Source organism: Ornithorhynchus anatinus, chromosome 15 (genome assembly GCF_004115215.2).
Source record: "Ornithorhynchus anatinus isolate Pmale09 chromosome 15, mOrnAna1.pri.v4, whole genome shotgun sequence".
NCBI classification, from domain to species: Eukaryota; Metazoa; Chordata; class Mammalia; order Monotremata; family Ornithorhynchidae; genus Ornithorhynchus; species Ornithorhynchus anatinus.
The window spans coordinates 21,361,017-21,378,836 of NC_041742.1; the positions used below are offsets into that span (position 1 = coordinate 21,361,017).

General features: G+C 40.9%; 1 protein-coding gene across 7 annotated transcripts in view; it reads right to left on the reverse strand.

The window, feature by feature from the left end:
- The window catches only part of MID1 (midline 1), a 353,265-nt gene that overhangs the window by 304,681 nt on the left and 30,764 nt on the right, over window positions 1-17,820 (reverse strand). For 4 of the 7 annotated variants that reach the window (XM_039914192.1, XM_007670376.3, XM_007670375.3 and 1 more), the window contains one exon: window positions 10,621-10,738. The exons of the other annotated variants lie outside the window; for them this stretch is intronic. The gene's annotated coding sequence lies outside the window, so the exon portion shown is untranslated. The remainder of the gene's footprint in view (window positions 1-10,620; window positions 10,739-17,820) is intronic. 7 annotated transcript variants of the gene reach the window in all.

Here is a 17,820-nt window from a genome sequence, read left to right on the forward strand (position 1 = left end):
ATGGAGAAATATTATCCACCTTTACAGGGATTTGGATATGTGAAGTGAAATGAAATAAGAGAATGGAAAATGGAAAATGAATTTTCCTGACTGAGGGTACAATTAGATTAAAAACCATCCATCAACCATTTTGGAAACATCTATCAGAGTGGCCCATGGGTCTTCAAATAGAACGGTCTTTCTCTAGGGGGAACAAACCAATTCCTTTAAATCCAGACCGTTTCAGGAAAATGCAAGAAATGTAGTTGGAGAAAACTGACATGGGCCCCCTATTGCAAATATACTTTCTATTTAATTTTAGACTCAACAATCGTTGGATCCAAATTCTTCAAACCAGGAATGTTTGATGCTTTATTTTTTATGAGGCTAAAGCTCACTCTTTTATGCACAGAACTATGAAGTGACCACTTCAAATCATTCTTATTCAACTACCACAGGAAAGTGTTCTCTCATGTGGTCTGACTACATTCCGAGACCTCAATGCTTGTAACCTGTCTTGCCATCAAGTGTTAGATATATAGGTGGCACCGATGAAACTGTAACACCTTTGTTACATTCTCAAGGGGTGGGGGGGGGCCCTCATAGAATAGGTCTCATCAATGGTATTTTATGAGTTCTTAAGTGCGTGTCAAGCACTGCATTAGGTGTTTGGATAAGAACAATGTAGGAAAGTTAGTAGAATTGCCTGCTAAACAAGGAGCAATGTGGACCTGGAAATCAGAAGGATCTGGGTTCTAATCCCAGCTCCATCATGTGTCTGCTGTGTGGCCTTGGGCAAATCATTTAACTTCTCTGTGTCTGTTACCGCATCTGTAAAATGGGGATTAAGATTATGAGGCCCATGTGGGATAGGGGCTGGGTTCAACCCAACTTGCTTGTAACCACCCCTGTGCTTAGAATAGTGACTGGTATATAGTAAGCACTTAAATATCACAACTGTCATTAGCATTATTATTATTGAAGAGCTCATAGTCTAAATGGGGGGCGGTGGGGGAGAGGGGATGAAGGGAGGGAGGAAGGTATCAAATAAGACTGGACTTAGTATTTATTACTCCAGCAGTGATGAGAAAATAATTGACAAGACCCACCTTCCAACCCTTCCACATATTTGAAATGCTCAGTCAATTTATTTCAAGATGTCAATTCATTTGTCAATTGTACTTCTTTTAATCGTATTTATTGAGCACTTATTGGGTGCAGGGCACTGTTCTAAGCATTTGGGAAAGTACAATACCACAACAAACAGTGACATTGTATGCCCACAACAAGCTTGCAGCTTACAGTCAGTAAGCTACCAGGACAGCCAAATTTTAGTTAGAAGCCATCCTAAATTGCAAAGTTGTACCTCAGAACCCATTTTCTCTTAACAACAACATAACTAGATGATTGGTTCCTGACCCAAAACAGGATTTCTCATTTTTTCCAAAATAGCAGCGATGATGTTGATGAGATGTATAAAGCTCTTACTATGTGCCAAGACCTGTACTAAAGCCCAGGGGTGGATACAAGATAATCATTTCAGAGCCAGTCCCGGTCCTACAGAGAAATCACAGTCTGAGATGGAAGGAAAACAGGTGTTTAATTCCATTTTACCACTGAGGTGATTGAGGCACAGAGAAGCTAAGTGACCTGCTAACAGTCACAGAGGACGCATGAAACCGAGAAGGGATTAGGACTCACATATCCTGACTCCCAGGCCTGGTTTACAGAATCAGAGATGAGTAATATAATTATATTAGTGCCTCAAACTGAATCAAAGATGTTACAAGGTAGGGAAGCCAACCTGTCCTACGGCGAAAGTAAAATGGACTCTGCCTGGAAATCAGCAAACTTTCCAACCTCTCCCACTCTTTTATATTTAGTTCCCTTTTCTGCTCCCTATTAAGGCTTTAAAAATAGTGTCTTCATTCCTTTGCATTTCCTGGCCTCCCCGTCCGCTTCCATAGAGTGCTAAGAGCTTAATATAGTAAGTACTCAATAAATGCCATTGATTAATAAATGAAGCTAAGGTTGTAAAGTCAGAATCGACTTGCTGGAAAGTCAAAACAGTGTTCTATTTGGAAATGTTTTAAGTACTGCTCATCAGTACTTGAAGCTTTTTAAGTTGTAGATTGCTTGTACCTGAAGAAACCCAGGTGTCTTCTCTGGCCTCATGTCTCAGAGACAATAAAAGCTCAAACTGGCTCCGGCATGGGTTTCAAAACAAAAAGCATGTGCAAGCTTTAGCCAAAGTCCCATTTCTGTTTGTGCTTCTGAGGGTCTTTCATCTACTTGAGAGTCTCATTTTCACTACTGCCCCGCAAACTGACAGTAACCAGTAAACGGCTCTTAGTGGGGTCTAAGGAGTGGGCTGGCTATTAAATGTCCACCTGAGCCAAAAAATCTGAGGACCCGCATTCAGTTTGCCCCAACCATGCCTGTCCCAGGGAAGACAATAGTCTCCTCACCTCACAAGGCCTTAGTGGTATTTGTTAAGCACTTATTATGTGCCATGCACTGTACTAAGCTCTGGGGTGAATACAAGCAAATCGGATTGAACACGGTCCCCATCCCACATGGGGCTCACAGTCTCAATACCCATTTTACAGTAGAGACAACTGAGGCACAGAGAAGTGAAGTGACTTGCTCAGAGTCACACAGTAAACATGTGGTGGAGCTGGAATTAGAACTTATGACCTTCTGACTCCCAGACCCGTGCTCTATCCATTACATCATGCTGATTCTTGTTTGTTCACTTGCTATAAGATATACCAGGAGAATTCCAAATTTAGGGAATCCATTTCCACCCATTCCCCACTCCTGTAGTCACAGAGCTAGGACAGGTCAAGCACATCTCTCCTACCTGATCTCCCTCATCCCCAACTTGTTTCACTCCTCAAATACCAACCTACTCACTATACCTCCCACTCATCTCTCACCCTTGACCCTTTGCTTACACTCTTCCTCCTGCATGGAACTCCCTCCTCCGTGAAGTCCAACAGACTACCACTTTCCCCATCTTCGAAGCCCATCTAAAATCATTTCTCCTCCCAAAAGGCTTCCCTAACTTCTCCTTTCCTCAACCGATTCACTCTCCCTGCTGTACCACTTGGGTCTACAGCCCTTTGAAACTAACCCCACTCCAGCCCCAAAGCACTTATGCACATATCTTATACTTTGCTGCTTCCCCTAATCATATTTTACTGCCTTACTCCCTTTCTAGATTGTCAACTTCTGGAGGGCAGGGATCCTGTCTATCAACTTTATGATACTCTCCTAAGCACTGAGATCAGGGTTCTGCACATGGTGAGGGCTCAAAAAATAGCACTGACTGATTAGATGTTATGGTTGGGGATGGTGAAGTGTTCTGGAAAAATCAAAGTGCTAAATGCTTTCAAGGTATTAACGTTAACAGTGGTGAAAGAGAGAGGAAGAGCAGTGGCACTGGCAAAGAGGATAGAATGTCCCAGAGACAGAAGGATATTTGAGACTAAAGAATAGCGGAGAGTAAACATTGACTCCCTGATATTTTCTTTGATAAGCAGCATGGTCTAACAGCATGCATGGACTTGGTAGTAAGAGGACCTGGATTCTAATCCCCAAACCACCACTTGCCTGCTGGATGACCTTGGACAAATCACTCAACTTCTCTGTGTCTCAATTTCCTCATCTGTAAAATAAAGATTTAATACCTGTTCTCCCTCCTACTTAGACTGTGAATCCCATTTGGGACAGGGACTGTGTCCAACCTATCTATGCAGTGCCTAACAAATAAGTACCTAACAAATACTTCGATAACCCTTTGGTGTGACATTTGTTCTGGTGATCTGATAAAAGAGCTCTATTAAATATTTCCTATATCTTTGCTCGACATTTGCCTCACATAAAAGCTAGGCTCTTTTTAGGGTGTATTGCTTAACAATCCTCCTTTCTTATATTACCTTATACAACATTCCCACCTTATCTTACTCCCAGTTTTCTTAAATTGTCTTTTAGACAGAAGCCTTTTAGTAACTGAAGCATCACCATTTAGGAAGATATTCAAATGTATATTAAATCTCCCTACACAGTTCTTGATGATCTTGGTATGCAGAATGAGGAACATTTTCATGTTAACATGAAATCTACCGTCAATGTGACTGGTATCTCATCTCCTAGGCTTCTAATTTTATTTAGCAGAAAAGAGATGATGCTTTTTCTAATGGATATGATTACCATGCGTTTAGTTCACTTGGGAAGCATATCTCCGGAGTCTGCCACAGATGAATAGAGTTTGAAATTATGTGAACACGTTATTCCCCAAATTTCTTTAACTCTGATTTATGGTAAAGCTAAAAATCTATCATTAGCTGAACTAAAATAAACAAGCTTTTATGACTTATGAAATTAAATTACTGACACAAATGAGATATGCAATTTTCCATACAACACTTTACATAAACAGTAGCAGAGCTGACTCCACGAGGTGAAATATTTTCTTATAAAGACTGAAGAAAGGTATGATGAAAATTTATTTTCCTTAATCTCAGACAACCTTTCATTTCCTATTCATGATATTCAAAGGAGCAATCCAATTATGTGGAAAAAATCATTTCTTCTCTTCCTCCTCCCTCCCCTCACTCCACTTCCCCAGTAAGTTGAAAGCAAATGATTAGGGAAATGTTTATACATTTAGAAACCTGATAAAAATTAAATGTAATTAAATCTTCAGGAATCACTGCTTTAAGAATTCTATGACCTGAAGTTCATGTGATAGCTTTCATTTTTATTTAAACTTGACTCCTTTTTCATTGGTTTCTTTACACTAATTCTCCAAGAAGGAGTTAAAATACATGGGTCTGCTATCATGTACACATTTCAGCATTATTTTCTAGGTTCCATAATACACATACACACTGGGCCCAAACACAAGACTTGTTTGTGTCTTTGAACGGTTGCAAACACAAAGCATTTATTTTCATCGTGCCCTAGCCCAGATCATGCTTTCTCTTACTTGAAATTTCCAAAAGATGGAGTAATTTTAGGAGTTTAAGTATGGGGAAACAGAAGTATGAAATACATAGCTCCTGGGTTTTTTGGAGTTCGTCATCATAACAACAACAAATAGAGGTCCACAAGGCAATGAATGAACTGATACCATTAACATTTTTAGGCTTTTTTTTTTTTTTAACATATTTCTAGGAATTTTTCAATTCCATAATTTGTCCCCTTCCTCACAGTGGATTCTTCTACAGTGAAACACACATCTTAGAATCGCAAAATCATGATGGTCCCCTAGATTACAAGGGCAGAGATCATGCCCACTAATTCTACTGCACTCTCTCGAGCCCTGTAAGCAGTAGGCACTCAAAATACACAATTGAGGGTTAAGCACTTACTACGTATTGAGCACTAGAATTATAATAATAATTGTAGTATTTGTTAAGCACTTACTATGTGCCAAGCACTCTACAAAGCACTGGGGTGGATATAAGCAAATAGGTTGGACATCATCCCTGTCCCATGTGGGGCTTATAGTCTCAATTTCCATTTTACAGATGAGGTAACTGAGGCACAGAGAAGTGAAGTGACTTAGCCAAGGTCACAGCAAACAAGTAGCTGTACCAAGTGCTGGGGTAGAAACAAGAGGATCACATTGGACACAGTCCCTGTTCCACCCTGGGCTTATAGTCTAAATTGGAGAAAGGTAGATTTAATCCCTATTTTAAGAGATGAAGTAACTGAGGCACAGAGAATCAATCGTATTAATTGAGAGCTTACTCTGTGCAGAATACTGTACTAAGCATATGGAGAAGTTAAGGGATTTACCCAAGGTCACTATAGGAGACGAGTATTTGAGCAGGATCACAACTCAGGTCCTCTAACTCCCAGGTCCGTGCTCTTTCCATTAGACTACATTGCTTCCCAATCAGCTATAGTGAGGTTTCGTTCCATCAAAATGAAATTACAACATACCCGGGAGGGAGGAGGAAGAAATCTGGCTAACTGACCTGCCTATATGGATTTCTCTTTCTGTATCTGTCCCCCCTTCCCCTACATCTCCCGGCTTCTTTTCCTTCTTGTTCTCCTTCCTTCAGAGGATGCACATTAAACCTGAATATATCCCAGCAGTGGAAGGCAAAGGGCCTCAAATAAACCTAGAGCTAACTCCTTGCCACCATCTCATTAATCAATCTTAAATCCTGAAGTAAACACTCCTGTGTTTTAGTAAAGGTACTTTGGGTTTGTTTTGTGTTTGTTTGTTTCTTTTTACACCCAAGTGGTGAAGGATACTAATGTTCTTTTGTAAGGGTTGAGCTTGCCCTTCCTCCATAAGTAGGATACCTAACTCAGTTGCTGGGTCCCTCCAACCAGATCTCTCTCGTCTAAAAAGGAGTATGCCAAACAAGAGGGCGTTTGCTCAATGTGCCCTACAGGCTTCCCTGCTAGGGATAAAATGGTGCATCTTGAGCTGCTTTTATCCTAGTCCTACTTTTCTTCCGATAGTCTTCAAAGGGATTCATTCACATGTTACACTCAATCGGTTTATTCCTGAGATGGACTTCAAGGTCTCAAAACTCTGCGAAGTTAAGGGGAAATATGCAATTAGGATAATGGCTGGGCTGACCTGGAATTGTCAAAAGACTCAACAGGGAAAAAATCTGAAAACAAAACACTTAATTCTTTGAAAAGGCTGTCTGTCCTAATAGCAAAAGAAACTATCAGATCTACCCAGAGAACTGCCCTCTTGACCCCTTGAATACTTTCAGTCCATATGGAAAAGTAAAGACATTTCCCTAGAATTGCTTTCCATTAAAGCTAAAATGCATTATATGCATAGGAAGTATTTAAAGAACATGTGACAGGATTTTAAATATTCCCTCATTGGCCAATTTTCCCTACTCTTTCTAATATATGAATTTAATAAGGGACATACATGCTTCTTTTAGTTTTGTGTATCATGGCAACTTTAGTCATTCTTTTCATCAGTTGGCAATATGTATTTCTTTCCCTCCCCATAAGAAAGAAAAATACACCTACAGCATGAGGCCTCCACAAAAGCCCAGGAAGGATGGTGGCTGTTGAGGCTACGGATAGGCCTTCAACTTTGAGCCTTGCGATGCCTCAAATTCTTCACTACTAGCCCCAGAACCCTGCTGACTTGGTTCTATTTTGGGTATTTGTCTGTGTTTTCCTTTATTGTTTCATCATTCCTGATGGGACTGTCTCCAGGTCCTTCTCCTTACCTATACTCTGAGATTGTGAGCCCTCTGAGGGACAGGTACCATGTCTAATTCCCACCTGCGTATTCTCTCCCAGTGCTTACTACAGTGCTCTGAACACGTTAAATGCTTAATAAATACTCTTACTATTATTTTCCTCAACTGAGAGAACAAAAATATAAAAGTTTCATATTGTGCAACCTCAAGGACCTTCAAAGCTTCCACAGAGGCCTAATTACCCCTGCATTCAATTTAAAACCCAGTTTGATGCTCCTTGGACAGCTCAGTTTATGGAATATTGAGAGATATTTAGGTTAAAAGTAGAAATATGTATTTAAAGGGTTTTGCTCATGTAACTGAATCCTTGTGTGTTTTTAGGAGTACCAAAAGAGAGGCACAGAAAAGTATAATAGATGCATTTAAGTCGATGGAAATTCTGTAAAATCTTTTAAAGTAGTTGAAAATAGAGTTATTTTATTAGGCCATGCTATTAATCTCTAGGCTGTAAAGTGGTTAAGTGCAGTACTTCCTGTTTCACAGAACATTTTAGATACATACTTAAGTGATTTTAACCTCTAAATTATAATTATAAAAAAAATTCCTCTAGGCATAAAGAATCTGTTTTATGAAACTTAAATAGCTGGTTTGTTTTTCTTAAATATATTTTGGACTCCAAAATCTGTATTATCTTATAATTCCAAAATCCAATCACTTACTTTTCCTTCACTTTATACTGGGACATCATAAAACTGGTCAAATTAAATTGATTAAAGCCAAATAGAAATTACTCTGCTAAGAAAACGTTAGCCTTGTCTAATTAAAATCTCAAAAGGTTAAGCCTGCACTTCATACAACCTTTAGCCATACTATTCTTACCATCCGGGCTGCGTAGGCTCCATAATTTTGCTCAAAGATATTTGGCTCACTGCAGTCATGTGAGGGCCAAATGCCGAAATGATCGTCAACTCATCAGGTCCAAATCTGACTACTATGTCAGAAAGTGACATTTAAAGCTTTCAAGATTAAGTATCGAGCTCCTGGATAAAACCTCTAAGGTGCTCCATGACACCATCACAGCATTGGAACAAGGAACACCAGCTATACTGACAAGAACATCTCCTATCGCCTTCTCAATCAATAGTATCTACTGAGTGCTTAGTCTTTACAGAGTACTGAGTTAAACACTTGGGAGAATACACTAGAGATAGGACATATGAGCCCTGCCCTCATTCTAGTTGGAGTCTCTCCAAAACTCTTGCTCAGAAAGCCATCCAAGACCGTGGGTTTGGCAAGGAGATTGCCCAAACCATTGTTAGATCAAAATAACTCAGGAATTTACCAGATACTACATTTTCAGCAAAGTTCTCTCCATTTAGTCCCTAATCTTGCCACCTTACATCCCCACAACTGCCACTTCAGCTGTTTGCCGCCAAACAAAACCCCAAAGCACTTAGGTATGTATCATCGGTACTCAAATGTTCCCCTTAATTGTAATCCATTTAAGTGTCAGTCTCCCTCACAAGATAAGAAGATCCTTGAGGCCAACTCTTTGATACTCTCAGAAACACTTAGTGAAGTAGGCCCTCACTAAGTGCGTCTGATTGAAATTCATCAATCCTGGTAGGTCCTCAGGGTTATAACAAAATGGAGGCCAGAAAACCTGTGTTGGGCCAGGCTGACCAAGCCAAAAAACAAATATAAGGAGCGGGATGCCAAAACTGATGAGGTACAAGGAAATGTTGACTACCCAAGTAAGGACTGCAGCCCATCAGTAGTATTTATTGAGTGTTTACTGTTTTGCAGAGCACTGTACTAAGCATTTGGGGGAATACAATAGAGTCAATAGACATGATACCAGTCCTCGAGGAGATTACAATCCAGTTGGGGTAGGCGGACAATAAAATTGATTACATATATGGGAAGCAGCAGAATATAAGAATCTGTACCTAAGTACGGTGGAGAGCGGGGTGGGACGAGTTTCAAATTGCTTAGGGGATACAAACCCAAGGGCATACGTGATGCAGACACGGGGGAGAGTAGGGTTGGGAGATGAGCGGTTAGTCAGGAATGCTTTCTGGAAGAGATGTGACTTTTACTCATCACTCGAATGATACGGTTTCATCAACTCTTTCAGGGCCCTCCTGAGGTCTGGATCCCCTCTTAACCAAAGAAGCTACAAGAACACTACAGTGCAGAATCACATCCCTCTCTGTGGATAAGGAGGCCTTCTGAGTCATGAAAAACTGGACAAAATCTGAAGGCCCGGCTTCAGTTCTAACATCTGAGGAAGTCACTTTTGCCGCAAGAGCCAAGAAAGGGAGTAAAGAATATAGATCTGAACACATTTCTGCAGTAATCTATGAGCAAGGAGGGAACAATCCTCAGACATCTGTGCAAGCTCTTCCTCGATATATGTATATGGAGTCCCAAAGACACATCACAGGACTTCAAAACTGCCACTTTAAAGATGTGGAAAAATAAAACCCTGGTTTGGCCTTTTGCACAGAATTTCTAGGATCTACTATGCTAAACACAGTCCAGCTGTTGATTGGTTATTATAAACTCCTGCGCCTGGGGTTTCTGACAAACCAAACATCTGTGTTGCCTAGAGGTTCAGGAGGGAGCTGGCTCCAGAGGAGAGGAGTCGGGGGGGGGGGGGGGCGCAGGGAGACAAGAGGCTGAGGAGGAACCTAGGCATTAAGCCAGCTTGAGAGGGGAGCGCTAGGATGCCGACACCTTCTCTAGCTCCCATGAACAGATGATCCCTCTTTAACATCGTGATACTCTGCCCTTAGACTATCCAAAGATGCCAGCTCCAGCCAACTCTTTCCCTCCTCTCTGGGTCCTGCCACTGTCCTACAACAGCTCTCCCAAGTTGCTTCACCACCACTTCCCTCTGGACTCTCAGGGCTGCTGCCCCTTTTCATTCTATGGCTCTAGACTAATAGAAGGTTCTAAGAGAAGCAGCATGGCTCAGTGGAAAAAGCCAGGGCCTGGGAGCCAGAGGTCATAGGTTCGAATCCTGAATTTGCCACTTGGCAGCTGTGTGACTGTGGGCAAGTCACTTAACTTCTCTGTGCCTCAGTTACCTCATCTGGAAAATGGGGACTAACTGTGAGCCTCACGTGGGACAACCTGACTTCCCTCTATCTACCCCAGCACTAAGAACAGTGCTCTGTATATAGTAAGCGCTTAACAAATACCAACATTATTATTAGACTGTAAGCTCAATGAGGGCAGGGAGTGTGTCTGTTATATTATTATACTGCAGTCTCCCAAGTCCTTACAACAGTGCTCTGCACACAGTTGTACACTCAATAAAGTACGAATGACTGACGGATGGCTCCTTTCAGATAAGTTAGACTTTCAGTGGTCCCCTTGAAAAGCCACCTGAAACAAACATTCCTCTGGAAACTATCAGAAATCAACATCCTCTTACCTGTTTTGACTCTTGTGCTTAAGTGACCGGATAGCTTAAAAGAGACACTACTTTTACCGTGCCTTGGGAACTCTCAGTTGGATAATGATGGAATAGTTGAGGAATATAACTGTGGTAACTGTAGAAACATCAACCAAGAAGAACAAAAAGAGGGCTTAAACTTAAATCCATTTTAATCGAAGTTATTTCCTATTCTAAAGGAGAGTCTGCTTTTTCACATTCTTGAGAAAGATTAGTGAAAGCAAACATGAATAACACATTGCAATTACTACAGGTCTGGAGGAGCCAAAAGCAATACAAAAGGAAGGAGGGCAGATCAAATTTCTGAATAGAATTATTTTTCTAACCACAGTTGAGAAGTTAACATTAAAAACAAATGTTAAAAAGCTCTGTCCCATTATTTGTCTTTACCTGAAACAGCTTATGCACGCAGTAATGGTGACAGCTTAGACAGACCTCAGTGTTACCTGCAAAGAATTTGCCACTCTACAAAGGACTAACAATAAAAATCAAGTTTAGCTTCTTTACCAAAAGCCCATTTACTTAAATCATATTCTTTGCATTTTTTGCAAGACATGAAGCTACAAGAGAGAATCCAGTGGATGTCTTCAATATCATTTCATGAGGTATATAATTGTTGGTATTTTTTAAAAATACCTGCAATTACAATAACATCTTTAGTAAAGACCATGCCCTCCCATACCCCTAGTTGTCACTGCATTTTTTTATCAATGGGGCATTCTTTTTAAACAAATGAGTTTCATCAAGGACGTAGCCTAGAACGAATCCAGAAACTATTCTGGGCCTAGGGTCTCCTTAAATTATAATACTATTACTACTACTAATAATGATAACAATATTTGTTAAGCTGAGGGCTAAATGCTAAGTTAGATACAACATTTGTAGACTGTAAGCCCTGTGTCAGCAGGGACTGTCTCTTTTTATTGAATTGTACTTTCCAAGCACTCAGTACAGTGCTCAGTGCACAGTAAATGCTCGTTAAATAAAAATGATTGACTGAAAAACTGGATCAAACACAGTCCCTGTCCCACATGGGGCTCACAGTCTAAGGGGGAGGAAGGGCAGATATTTAATCTCCATTTTACTGATGAAGAAACTGAGACAGAAATTAAGTGACTCACCCATGGTCACAGAGCAGGGCAGTCGTGGAGCCAGGATTGGAACTCATTTGAGCTCGGGCTCTTTCCGCTAGGCCACACTGCTTCGCAGCTGTTTCACAAATCACCACTCTGTTCAAACGGACTTTCAATCAATTAATTGTAGTTACTGAGCTCTTACTGGGAACAAAGCACTGTACTAAGCGTTTGGGAGGGTCCAATAGAGTTGGTAAAAAAAATCCCTTGCCCAAAGGAAATTTGTAAGCATTTCCTTGAGTTTCTTTTTAAGATGTAAAGAAGGGTCTGAGATTGTGATAACCTTGAAGGTCACTAATATTCAGGGCCTGCTTCTTGGGAACAGACAATTGAGGGATGCAGGAGGGGAATAATAATATCAATAATAACAATAATACTACTGAGTGGTTACTATGTGCTAAATAATGTACTTAGCACTGGAACAGAGCCATAGTCTTTCTTTCAGGGTCTTTAAACAGTGCTCAGTATGGATCTTTTTACAGCTAGTACTAGAAAATTTCCCTAGGTAGCTATTTCTAAATACAGGCGTAATTCTCTGAATTTCCCCAGCAAATTATATAATCTCCCAGTGCTCATTACAATTATTACTCCAAAAATACTTCACAGAGATCTTTTTAGATTGCTGCTGAATAATCTATTTACAGTGGCATCTCTTAAGCACTTACTATGCACCAAGACATGTGCTAACTTCTGGGGTACAGTCCCTGTTCCACATAGGATTCCCAAATAAGGTAGGGAGAATGCAAAGATTGCGCCCATTTTACAGATGAAGAAATTGAAGCTAAAGAAGGTCAAACATTGCAGATTTGGGGCAAAACTGGGATTAGAACATGGATCTTCTCTCAGCCTGCTGCTCCTTCTACTAAACTATGATCCATATATTGTTCAATAATAGGTAAAACAAAAGCTACCTGAGTAATCAAACCAGCAGAAACAAGGATCTGGATCCCTGGTTCCAAGGAGTCTAGCATTGCTATTACGAAAATGAATTCTTAAATTTTCCAGTTCATTTGACTTTCCAGACTGTCTTATTGTTTAAATCTAAAAAAACCCCCAAAAACCTAAAAAAAAAAAGAGGCTCTGACCTGTCATATAAGCTTATTGTTATTCCATCGCAAGTAAGAGGCTGCAAATTGCATCAGAGATTGCCACTCATTTGTCTGAAATTTTCTGGTTCATGTTTCAATCACTGTGGTTATTATACTGATGAGAATCCCAGGATGGAAGTAGAATGGGGACCAAAATGTTCTGCTAACTTGAGTATTCCAGAGTTGATTTCTACAGCCAGGTGTTCAAGATAGTGTGACAGGAGGTAAACTGCTTGTAACAAATCAACAACTGCCTTTATGAGCTCACAGGTACAGTGTTAGAAGGCACAGACTCTGATTAAATATCATTGGATTTCAAACGTTTGACTAACAACTTTTACAAGTGGCAGTGGCATAATTTGCTAGACTAAGAAAAACTGCTAGTTTTGGCAGTTGTACTAGCTGGGAGAAATAAATGACTATTGCCTCAAGATTTAAAAAAGGATGTCCTTTAATACTAAATGCAGGAATTCTTGAGAAACCCTCAAATTCCCAGAAGACCCCAAATCTGCAAGTGTTGTTATTGAAGGAAATCTTAAAAACAAATAATGTTAGTCTGATGCACATGGCAGTGAGATATGTTCTTTCCCAGAAATCCAAGTACAGCCTCAACAATGTTAAATCACAGCAGGTAAAGTTCGGTATCCTGAAAAAAGATGAAAAATTGACAATGAGGAGGTTTCTATTTTTTCTGAATAACTCATGTATATGACTAAATCGTGTAAAATCCTGTGAAATCAACAGGATTATGCTTTAATGTAAAGAGCATGGAACCAAAGAACAGAAAAGCCCCATTTTAGCCTCAGCTTTGCCCCTTTCCTGCAGGGGAACCTTAGGCATGTCACTTAACTTCTCTGACACTCAGTTTCCTCACCCGTCAGATACCTGCTTTTCCTAGCTCAGACCGTGAACCTAATGTATGACCAAAACTACGACCGATATGATTGTCTTGCATCTACCCCAGTGCTTCACGTGCTTAATAAATGCTAATGCTACGATTACTTAAATGCACTCAGTTCTGCCCTAACAGCAGCTTTTATCATGCACTTGGACTAGGATGTGGTTAAGGAACAAAGGAACATTCTTCTTATTATTTTTATTATCATATTTGTAAAGCGTTTACTACACGCCAAGCACTGTTCTAAATGCTTTTCTTACAACAAAATAAGCCTATATGGGGATGGAGTGCTGGGTTAAAGAAACTGCTTGTGTGCATGAATGCAGCATCGGAATAATTGAGTACAATATCACAGATTGGCCTGAGCACGAGGTTAATCTCACATTACAAGAGATCTGGGCTTAATAAAATCATCATGCGTCCTTAGTAAACCACAAAAGCTTCTTTGCAACAGCTCTGAATAAACAAATGGTGCACTTGGTCAGTGTGACATCTTTATCTGTTTGGCAGACACTTACATTTGATTATTTCTAATATTTTGCACCTAGAAGGCTTGCAGCTTAATAAGTGAAATGCTACACCAAATTTTGTATTAATCACCAAGCCTAAACCTGATCCCAAACCCCCATGCCCTGGAGTATTTCATCCTCAGGATTTCCGGATTCAAAACCACGGCAGTTTCAGCTTTCAAATCATAATATTATTTCATTATGTTAGGATCTGTAAGATGTCAATTAACTTGGCTATGGCAAACGTGCAGCAGGAAAAGATTCACAATATATTGATGAGCATACGATAAGCAATTATTAGAGGAGAAAGAGTGGCAACTCCTTTCAAAGTGAAAGTCATTTTACTTAACCACACCTGTGTTACAATTTAAAGCTACACATCCAATGCTTTTGTTACTTTTCATTTAACACCTTCTTTGAAAACCTCAAATTGAATTCACTTTCCCATCTGTGTTCTCTTCAATGAACAATCACCTCCTATATTTCTTTAAGGAATGCGCCTTTCCCACCCCTAGTAATATAGAATCATTCTGAAGAAAACATCTTGGAATTAAATCAGAGGGTCCTGAGATTAGTCTCTATCAATTAATCTATCTGACAGAGTCAGTAAAATAATTGTGCTCCTTCCAAAACCTTTCTGTGGCAGGTAGGGATATCTTCTGACTGAATGCAAAGGGAGGGCATGATGGAATATATAGGCAGCAGGCTGTGTATGGGAAGCAATGCATATATTGAATGTTTAATTGTAGCCTGAAATCTGGAGGATACACTTCACCAGCTGCACAGAGTTGAGCATGACAGATGTGAACATGGATCACCAGTCAGGATACACAGTTCCTATCTCTAGAGCTGCTATTTTCTCTCTATCTGCTCACTGACAAGGACCTTCCCCCTCCTGCAACTGTTTTGTGAAGGATAATAATTTAAGGTTCCAGTGTCTGAAATGCACTTTGATTTAGGGGATTTTTTTTTAATATGTCAACACAGCCCACGCACATCTTCTGGTCACCATTTAATGGAACACTATATGGAAAGCATTGACTGTCCCCTGCAGGAATAAATGGGTGACCTCAGACTTAATTCACATTCCCAAATAAATGTGTACACAAGAAAAAAAACTGAGCTGATTTAGATAAGTTGCATAATAGGAAATACATTAGTCATCTTAAATGACTACTACAGGTAGAAAATTTCATTGGGGGAAATTATTAAATACTATGAGGGAACAATTCAGAAAGCAAGAACGAGTGATCATTTGGATAAGGTTGGTTTTTTGACTAGATAAAGCTAGAAACAGGATTACAAATGTATTCAAAGGATTCAAAAAGCACTGAGACCTGGCTCTAACATCACCTTTTCAAACAGGGACAGTCTAATCTCCAGACTGTCCAGTCCAGTCCCGGAGAACTGGCTTACGATGCAAGTGCTCTGAAGGACATTCAGCTAAAGCACAATAATTTCTCACAGTGATTGATTTCAGGCTGCCAAGCTGATGTGAGTCGGTGAGACAAACATCAGGCCCAAGTGAAACCTGGGGGTTTCCTCCGTGTGGAATACATCTGTCTTGCATCCCTTGCCTCTTTTCTAGACTTGTGAGAGACAGCAGGTGAGAGCGTGAAAGGAAATGACCAGGAGAGTGGAAGGTCAAACAAAGGGAGGCCATAGAAGCAAAGAGGAGAGGGGAGGTCAGGGGAGGGGAAGAAAAAAAGAGACACAAAGGGACCCTTTTGTGGAGAAGGGAATCCCAGCAGAGGTCCCATGGGTGAATACACTAGCAGGAGTTCTCTTCCACAACTACCGACCAGAATAACTTCTGCGAAGTCAACGAGTCTCGAGGATCTCTTTAATGGCATTCATTAAGGCTCACTGGGACAGCCCTCTGCTCTCTTATGGACTCAAGACTTGCCTAGTGAGTTCTCAAGCTACTCTAGGAAAGGAATCAAAATAAAACATAAGGAAGGGATAACCAAAGCATCCTGGAAGGGGGCAGAGTAGAGTCAGCAGGGAAAGGAAAGGAAGTCCAGCTATCTTACAATGGACCCAGACTTCAGAAGTGGCTGATAAGGTATTTATTAAGTGCTTTCTGTGTGCAGAGTCCTCTAAGTGCTTGGCAAAGTATAACAGAGTTGGTAAGCAGATTCTCTGCCCACAAGGAGCTTTCAGTTTGGCATGCATCCTCCTTGGCCTGCACTGCTGCAACTTCACTCCCCCGTCCAAACCAGTCATCAATGCTGAGCGGGCACTCCCTACAACTAGTGCTTGAGGAGTGCCTTTCACTCCTACCAAGGATGAAATTGGCTAAATAAAGGCTCAGACAAGTCAGCCAGGTGCCTTGGACTTCTCCAGCAGGGCCAGAATACTCAACTGCAGCAGTTCCCAAAGTTCCTGAATATAAGGTCAGTTTATCCCTAGCCGATGTCATAAAGTGTTGCAGGAAGGGATGAGGAGGAACCCAAGCCTTCCCGAAGGAGGGGAGTTTCGGGAACGGACTGGAACAAGGGTAAGGAAGTGGATGGTTTGCTTAAACCGCAAAGCGGTAATGAAAAGCAGGAGCACAAAGTGGGAATGGAGGGAAACTGTAGGAATAAACAGGGTAAAGGGAATGAAACCAGGCAGAGAAGAGAGTTAGGAAGAAGGCCAGGGTCAGCTTTTACAGTAATCCAAGGCAGCATTCTCACGAGAGGAATAATGGGGAGAGATACTCTCATCACAATCAGCGCAATGGACCGAGAATACATCTTCCCTGCCGGGAGAGGTTCACAGTGTAGCGGTTGTTGAAAGGAGTGGAGTCAAATCCTAAAGATAGCAACAACACGGTGGTTGTCAAAGGTCAGGATAACACCAGGTCTTTTCCTTCTCTTCAAGAATCTTCTGGAAAGATGCCAAAAATGCTAAGCAAAAATATTGGTCAAGCCTTGTTTTGAGGGCAACTAATAAGAATTCAATTTTCCTTCAATCAGACCTCCATGAAAACAAGTAGTCAGGATCAAAACATCAACGTGGGGAGCTTCTTAGGACCATGGCTAACTGGACGGAGAATGCTATCCACACAGCTCATTGAGCACAAGATCCAAGATAAGACAAATAGTGCGGCTGTCCAACCTCAAGAGGTGGCTAGCTGAAAACACACTAAAGTTGGGATTCAGAAGTACACATTTTCAACAGCAGGATGAAGTAGCTTTATCAGCATTTGCAGGGACACAAAGGCACCCATGTGAGAAGGTAGGCCTAACTCCCAGATGGTGAGAAGACTTATAGAAACTGCAGAGCTAAAACATCTGCTAGCATTCAGACTGTGAAACAACATCAGAGATGAATGGCCCACATCTAATGCATATGCCTTTCCGTTGTTCAGGCTGTTTAGAGCCCATGCTTCTACAAGGGAGAGAGAAAGCTTTCAGGGAAAATGTGTATGGATGCCTGGAAGACGGGGAGATGAGTGGTCCGTTTCCCAGGAAGCTCTGCAGTAGTGGTCTCGCCACAACATGTAGGGATGGTGTCTGGCAACCGGGGCTCTGAAGAGGCACAGTCACTGAGTCATTAACCATACT